This window comes from Serinus canaria, chromosome 7 (genome assembly GCF_022539315.1).
Source record: "Serinus canaria isolate serCan28SL12 chromosome 7, serCan2020, whole genome shotgun sequence".
NCBI lineage: Eukaryota > Metazoa > Chordata > Aves > Passeriformes > Fringillidae > Serinus > Serinus canaria.
Genome location: NC_066321.1, coordinates 18,662,105 through 18,669,658, shown reverse-complemented (window position 1 = coordinate 18,669,658; position 7,554 = coordinate 18,662,105).

The window sequence follows — 7,554 nt, the reverse complement described above, 5'->3', positions numbered from 1 at the left end:
TCAGGTGACATGATGAGAATAGGATAAAGAGTATTATTAAATAAATGAAACAGAAGTGGACTGATATACATTGGGAGAAACGTGTTGACACACATTTTCTGACCAGTGTTAGGGAGTGCTAGAAAGAGCCAGGCACAGCTGTGAACTTTCTGGATCCCCATGCATTAATGGAATTCTGAAAATTTTACTGTAGTTACACAGATGGCCACTGAAATTTTTTGTTTGATTACCTTTAAGCACAATATAACTAGTACAGAATTTTAATCTGCATCAGCTTCTCTTCAATATTACTGCACTTGTGAGATCCTAAACTTTCGAGCTCTGTTAGACCTGTTGGACCCAGGTCAAGGAGCACTGCCTCTTCTTTGAGTGTAGGTCCCACCAGCAGGCCCTATCCTTCACAAACCTCAACTCCCAACAGACAGACCTGAGCTAAAACAAAGCCATGACGGCTAAGGAGTCCCTCAGCAGGCAATGCCACCTTCCAGGGATTGCTCTGCCTGTGCTCAAGGCCCACTCTGACACAGCATGGCTTGGTGACCTGAGCCAGCCTGCTGTGCCAGCTGTAAGACCTGCCCTCCTGTCCCTGGCCCTGGCCCTGCTGGCACCCTGAGCTCCCAGATTTCCCTTTCCTTGCTGCACCCTGATGGATGCAGATGTACACAGTCACCTTCCAGAAAGCTTCAAGTCTGGGAATACAGCCAATGCTGAACAAAACCAGAAAATATATTCTCCCTGGTATGCACCTAAATGGTGTGTGCTCACCCCATGGTCTGTGATAAGTTCCAGGAATAAGCCCATGGGTAAAAATAATCAAGGTTTATGGAAGACTAAGGAATGGTATAGTAAAGCTATGGTGGGACAATTATGAGAGATTACATCTTTTTAGAGCATTGATCCACCTCCAAACCTAGAAACTGACAGTCTGCAAGTGAGGTAGGTCTGTTTGCCTCTGATACAGAGTGTCCCTGGTCCTGTCACCTGGCTGAGAGAAATCAGCTCGTTCTCTCCTTGCAGTTTGGGGGCACTGCTAAATGATGCTGAGTGGCAGTCTCTGCAGAGACCTTGAGGATTGACAGGGTGGTGGAGCCTGGAGCTGTGTTGGTTCTTCAACCATAGGAAGCCTGTCTGCTTGCCTTGCAGTATTGCTTTTCCTCCATTAAGTAAGTAGTTCTAGCATCCAGGCTAGCCAGCTTGGCAACTTTCAGGCCACAAGGTTAAAATGCTTCAAAACCTGAGAAAACATTAGCTCTTTCTGTTTTGAAACCTCTCATTTGAAAGTGATAGTTCTTTGTGTTTGTCTGACTTGTCTCTACAAGAAATATCAACTTATAATTCACCAAGAGAGAGGAAATGTCACCTGAAACTTGCTGAGGAATATAAGATCAGCACTAACACAAATCAATACAAGTTGCTTTCCTGATTCATAATGTGTGCCAGGTTACAATTCCCATGGCTGAAGGCAGCCTGCCTAATATATTTGTCTAGAACTTGAATCCGTGCCCAGCTCTGCAGAATACAAGATTTTAATTTAAAAGTAATAGTGAGTTTTGAGGCTTGTTGAGAGATTTCATGCTGTCATTGAAGTACACAGGTTTTTAAATGTGTTTGGATGCAGGCCCTAAGTCCTAGGGATGATGGTGAATGAGCAGTACTATTTCCAGCTCGGGGTCATCATGGTCAGCAGGGAGACTTTCCTCAAGGGTTCATCATTCATATGCTGGTGCATCACCTGTACTGTGCCTTAGATAGGAGGACTGAGTCCTGCACCTCTCATGAGACACATTTACATTCCCTGCAAATATAGCTGACAGATTTTTTTTTCCTTTTTTTTCTTTTTTTTCAATCTCTATAATTGGTAGGTTTGGGATAAAAAAAAATATTTAAACTGATTTAAGAACTTCCTCCTGATTTTTGACTAGTTCATACATCAATGCTTCACAGGATAGTGAACTTACATAGTTGGATAAAGACTTTACCAGAGTCTCTAGGCAGCTTTGAAGAGGACTAGTATTTTGTGCAGTCCAAATGTTAATTCAAGCAAATATAACCAAAACAATTTTATTCCTATTACAGGAAAATCTTGCATAAGCCTTGAGAAGATTATTTTTTATTGTATTTTTTACTTTACAGCCCAGAATCTAAGGCACTAATTAAAAGTGTAAATCTTTATTATTTGATTTAAGACATTTGGGGGACAAGATCTGAATCTAAAATTAAACATATTTTCTCAACATGCTCTTCTTCTAATTGTTCACTATAGCATTTGTACTGCATAATCTGTCAGGGAATATCAATAAATATGCACACAATTTGTATGAAAAGAAAGCTTTTGTGCTGATTGTTTATTTTATTAAAAATAGTAGCATTTTACTGCAGCAGAATAGAGAATTCTTGTGAATGTTATAACTCCTGCATATTTTGAGTTTACATATTGTACTGTTTCAAGCAGTGAAATATATTAATACATAACTTCAGAAGTGCATCAAAGAGACAACATAAACTTTTCCCTTTAAGTTGGAGACAACAAAAAACCCTTTATATATTGTCACTTGCTGGGAGACATGGAAGCATTAACAAAACCAAACTCATATTTTATTCTTTGCTTGACAAGGCAGCAAAGGAAATATTAATTTTTTTTGCCATTATTAAAGGCTACCTCATTTCTGCCTCATAGAGAAATCTATCCTATGTAAAGCAAATACAAAACCCACTGAGCTTCCTTAACCACAGTATTAATACATTCTTGGAATACATTCAAACATCTGCTTGCTAAAAAGCTTGTGGCAGAGAAAGGAGTTTCTAGCCTTCAGCTGGGGTGCTGTAAATGACCAGAGGGAAGTCCTTAGCTGTTTTTAATACCTCAAATTTCTTTGTGGGCAGATTTAAAAAATATATGAATATTTTTAAATTTTTTTGTTATAAATGGAGTCTACTTAGATGTTTAACAACTTTGAAATGACCACTGCCACAACTGATACAGAAAAATCATTTGTTCTGCTTGTTTTGTATCAGGAGATTTGGTGGTATTGCCTCAATCCTGCAGCCAGCTATTATTCTTACATCTCATTTTGTATGTGTTTGGTCTCAAACCTTTCTGGGAGCTGGGTAAGGTGCCAGGTGTTCCTTTTTCCTTTGCCTTTCTCTGGTAGGAGATCAGCCTTGTCATCTCTGATGCCTCTTCCCATCTCTTCTGCCTCCAGCTTCCTCCATTATCAGTATTCTAGTTGGGAGTTTTCTATCAAAAATGTCTGCAGGTTACTGCCACCAATTCATTGCTAGACCTGTCAGATCATACTTTATGCTATTCAGTAACAGGTTATGGCATCAATGAAACTGAATCTGACACTGTTTCTCTGTAATCCTTTTCAATAGGGATTGTGTTACTGTCAAGGGACTTTCAGCAATCTACTAAATTAAGGGATAAAGACAATCAACTTTACTGTGATCTGCCCAAACTAGTGCCACACAAACTCCAACTTAGAATATTTATGTAGCTAAAAAAGACTGACTTTGTCAATCACCTGCTTAGCTGAGATACTCCCTTAGCATATCTATTCCAGAAAATTGAGAATATTAAATTGTGTGATTTTGCCATCAACATAGACAAGTCCATGAAAGATTTTACTCATGCCTCTTTTTCCTGTTTTTGTCTTCAGGAAATACTCTTTTGTCTCCACTGAATTTGTGTTGTGGCATATCTTGTTTGCTTTTTAAATCCATTTATAGACTATAATTTTTAATACAAAATCTGTCTTATACAAAAATTAAAATTAGCACATGAATAGGATCTTGCTCCAGAATTGTTAAGTGGAGCTGGGCACCTCCTGTCCCCATTTGTGCTAATGGCTTTAGTTTTGTAAGGTGTGCCCTAAAGAATATTATTTTTGACAATCACAGCCATGTTTTGTTCAAGTCAGTTTTCTGGGTTGTTAGGTTTTGGGGTTTGGTTTGGTTTGGTTTGGTTTGGTTTGGTTTGGTTTGGTTTGGTTTGTTTGTTTGTTTTTATCTGATCATTGTTTACCTGCCTGCCTTTTACTTTTCTTTGCTCATGGAGGCAAAGGCTTTCAGGGCTTTCATGATGTTTAGTGCTACTGCTAGGACTACCTGCCAGTCTTCCTGGATTTAGAGCTCTGCCACCTTCCTCCCTCAAACTGTGCTAGTTCTCAGTGCCATTTTTTCCACCCTCTGCAGATTTCTTCCTAGAGTGGATAACTTGAGTTGTCACACCTTGTCAGCAGGCTAACCAAGATTCTGGACTATTGAAAGACCGGGAATGATGTTTCTGTTCACACTTCCAGCCACAACCCTGTCAACTGTAAAAAAAACAGGAGAAGTTTTTAAAGGCACACAGATTAGACAGGTTGCATATTTCCTTAGAGTTTCTCTTTCCTTTAGTTAAAAGACATCACACATGTACATTTCTATTATGTGTGTAATACACTGCTCAGTCTTTGTAATAAAAATTCATAGTAAACTTATTCTAAGTACATTATGTCTGAGGGGTTACTGTAGGAAATGAGCTGATACCCCAAGAGTTTTTTGATTTGTTGTGGTGTTTTTTTTCACACCAATTGTACAGATTCAGATGAAATTTCTCTTTAAGTGTCTTCCTGTTGTCATTTGTACTGCTGGATCACAGAATCAGAGAACCACAGAGTGGTTAGGGTTGGAAGGGACCTCTTAGGATTATTATTTAGATATTCAATTGTACCAGAGCTTCCAGATACCCCATTCTTCCCATTAAATACCATTTTTGCCTTTTGGTTGTTACCCCTCAATATTCTTTCTGGACCTTACATATGGCAGAGCAAGCTGTGCCTGCTGCCCGGGCTTGTAGCATCGTCTTCCCATACAGCTCTCTCTGGTGCCACTCAAAGATCACATCCCAGAACTGCACCTCTCCAGCTGATGCTCTGGCTAAGTGGACTGACCTAGATCAGTGAGTACTTCCATACCAGCACTAAGCCACGTGTTGGTGGTGTAATCACTGGTAATAAAAGAGCTGGGCCTATGCTAGGACATGTTTACCAACAGAGATAATTTGCATTTTACTGGCACCATTTCCTAGCATGTTTTTCGGTATATTGGCAAAATCAGGCTTTTATATCAGTACAATAAGCACCCTTACATAAGCACAACAAACAGAACTAGTCAAAGTGTGGCCTCTGCAGCTATACCTGGTTTTGTAGGTGCAATTGCACTGGCCAGAATGCCAGGTCAGAGAGAAGACTTTGCTGTATTTACAGGGGATGCATTACAGGAGGTAACAGCAAAGCCTGCTTAAACTAGAGTACCTGATATTTGCCCACAGTTAATTATACTATTGGTAAAGCAGGAAACAAAATTAAGAATACTCTGTCTTGGCATGTTATACCTAGTGGTGTATGCTAAAAGGAAGGCTTTTATGGGCACATCATCTGTGAATAATGATGTCTGTTGAGTGTGCTCCAGTTTTGCTACAGAGTTCTTTCATGACCTTTAGCCAATCCCTTAAGCTTTTTCTATTTCCACTTGTGAACTGAGGTAATTATATTCCCCAGTCTTTTTGTATGTGAAGATTAATTTATTAATATGCATGAGATGTTCATACCCTACAGTGATGAAAGCCATAGAAGTTCCTAGATCAAATCTTTTAAATATTTGGATTTTATTAATTCCCAGCTATGGAGAGTTTATTCCTGCTAAAAGCTTCAGTAAGCTGGACACCTCCACACCATCATAATTATATTAAACTATAGTTGAAAAGCAACAATACTACGTAGTTCACTGTCATTTTCACGGTGACTGTATCCTAAATGCATTCAAATAATCATGGTGGAGACTGTGATTCCTGCAGGTTCCAAAAAGGCTATTGTTGCCAATACATGAATGGCTAGCATGTAAATATTCTAAATGCATGCAAAATTCTGAATTTTGAATGTTTGAAATGACTAATGATTGATGTGCCATCATGATTTAGGTAATTAACTACTGGGGCTCATGGTGTTGGAATGAGCTAGTAATATTTAGGCAGTGATTTTGAAGTTTTGGGTGGTTTGGCAGCAAGAGCAAGTTAACAGCACAATGTGTTCCCATGGCCTGGTTTGAAAAGCTGGATGGGTGGGTGTGGAGGCTTAGCTGCTGTAACAGGGGTTCCCAGCCTGCAAAGCCAGCTGTGACACTGAGAAACAAGCTCTGATAACACACAGGCTGCATCTGCTCTCCAGCTCTGCAGAGAAGCTCACCCAGGCTCCATTATTCCTTTTATCTCTTCAATATGCCTGTCAGGCCTTCTCACTTTCAAAGGGCTTGAGACAAAGATGTGAGCATTTTCTCTACCTGTGGCCTGAAAACCAGGTTAACAAAAAATATCTAATTTTTTTTTTTTTGCAAGGATGAGTAACAGCTTGGGGTGTGATACATGAGTAAATAATTAAAATACCCATTTCACTGTATAGCGACAAATTTTGGCTTAATCATAATTGGCTCAATAATCATTAATATCCAGAACACAGTTTTTCATAGGATCTTAAAAGGACTAATCTGCTGAGTGGAACAGCTTGCAAAGGTTTACAAGGGGGGGAAGGGAGAAGAAAAGAGATTGATGTATTTTTGTCCCATCTGCAGGGGTACTGTGGGGAACTTTCAAAAGGTCTGAGTGTGATTTTAACTCTCCTGCCATAGTGGCCTAAGTGGTTTTATATTTCACCAGTTTTGATTGTAACCTGTCTATGTAAAACCTTTATTAACTTTGGAATCAATCATTTGGTGGCAGAACTAAGCGACCCAGACAATCTCATGGAATCCTATGTCTTCAGGCACTCGGAAAGACCAACTCACATTCAGACGGGACCATTCTGGACTGCCATCAATTCGGAGAGCAGTGATTTGTACATGAGTCCTGTCAGTTTCTCTGGAACCCTCTAAAGCGGCATGCTGCTGTTCTTTCCAGTGTCCGGGAAGCCTTGCGGGGCAGGGCGCTGCCGGGGCTGCAGCCGGGGGCGAGCGGCTCGGCCCGGCCCCGGCCCCGCCCGGCCCCGCGCTGCGGCCAGACCGGCTCCCGATGGGCCCTGAGCGCACCGAGCACTTCCCACTGCTCCCAAAACTGCTCTCCGGGAAGGGCGCTCCTGTGGAAGCCACTAATTTCAACGAGTTACAGAGTACGGGTGCACTCTAGAAATCCCCAAAATTGTAGGGATTAGCTGGGCAAATTGGGCAATAATCAGGACAAAAATAACCATAATGGTATCACGTGTTAAGCAGGAATTTAAAGAGCGATGTGGCAGTAGCGTCACTGAAATTCATGGCTCAGAAACTAACCACCTCCAGCCTTCTCCCCCCAACAACAGCCGAGGACAGATGGAGAAGTTGGCTGTTTTCCATCAATAGTGAGTAACCCATTTTCTTTGCTGATTGATTTGGCCTGTGCTGTTGCTCTTTTACTATTTTTTTATGCTATTTTTGGCAGAAAGGTCTTGGCATTCAACTTAATGCCGAATGACAATTTAATACTTCCTCTTCCAAGTCTTGCTGACCTTCAGTTTTGTGGCAAATAATTTCTAATTTGTATAT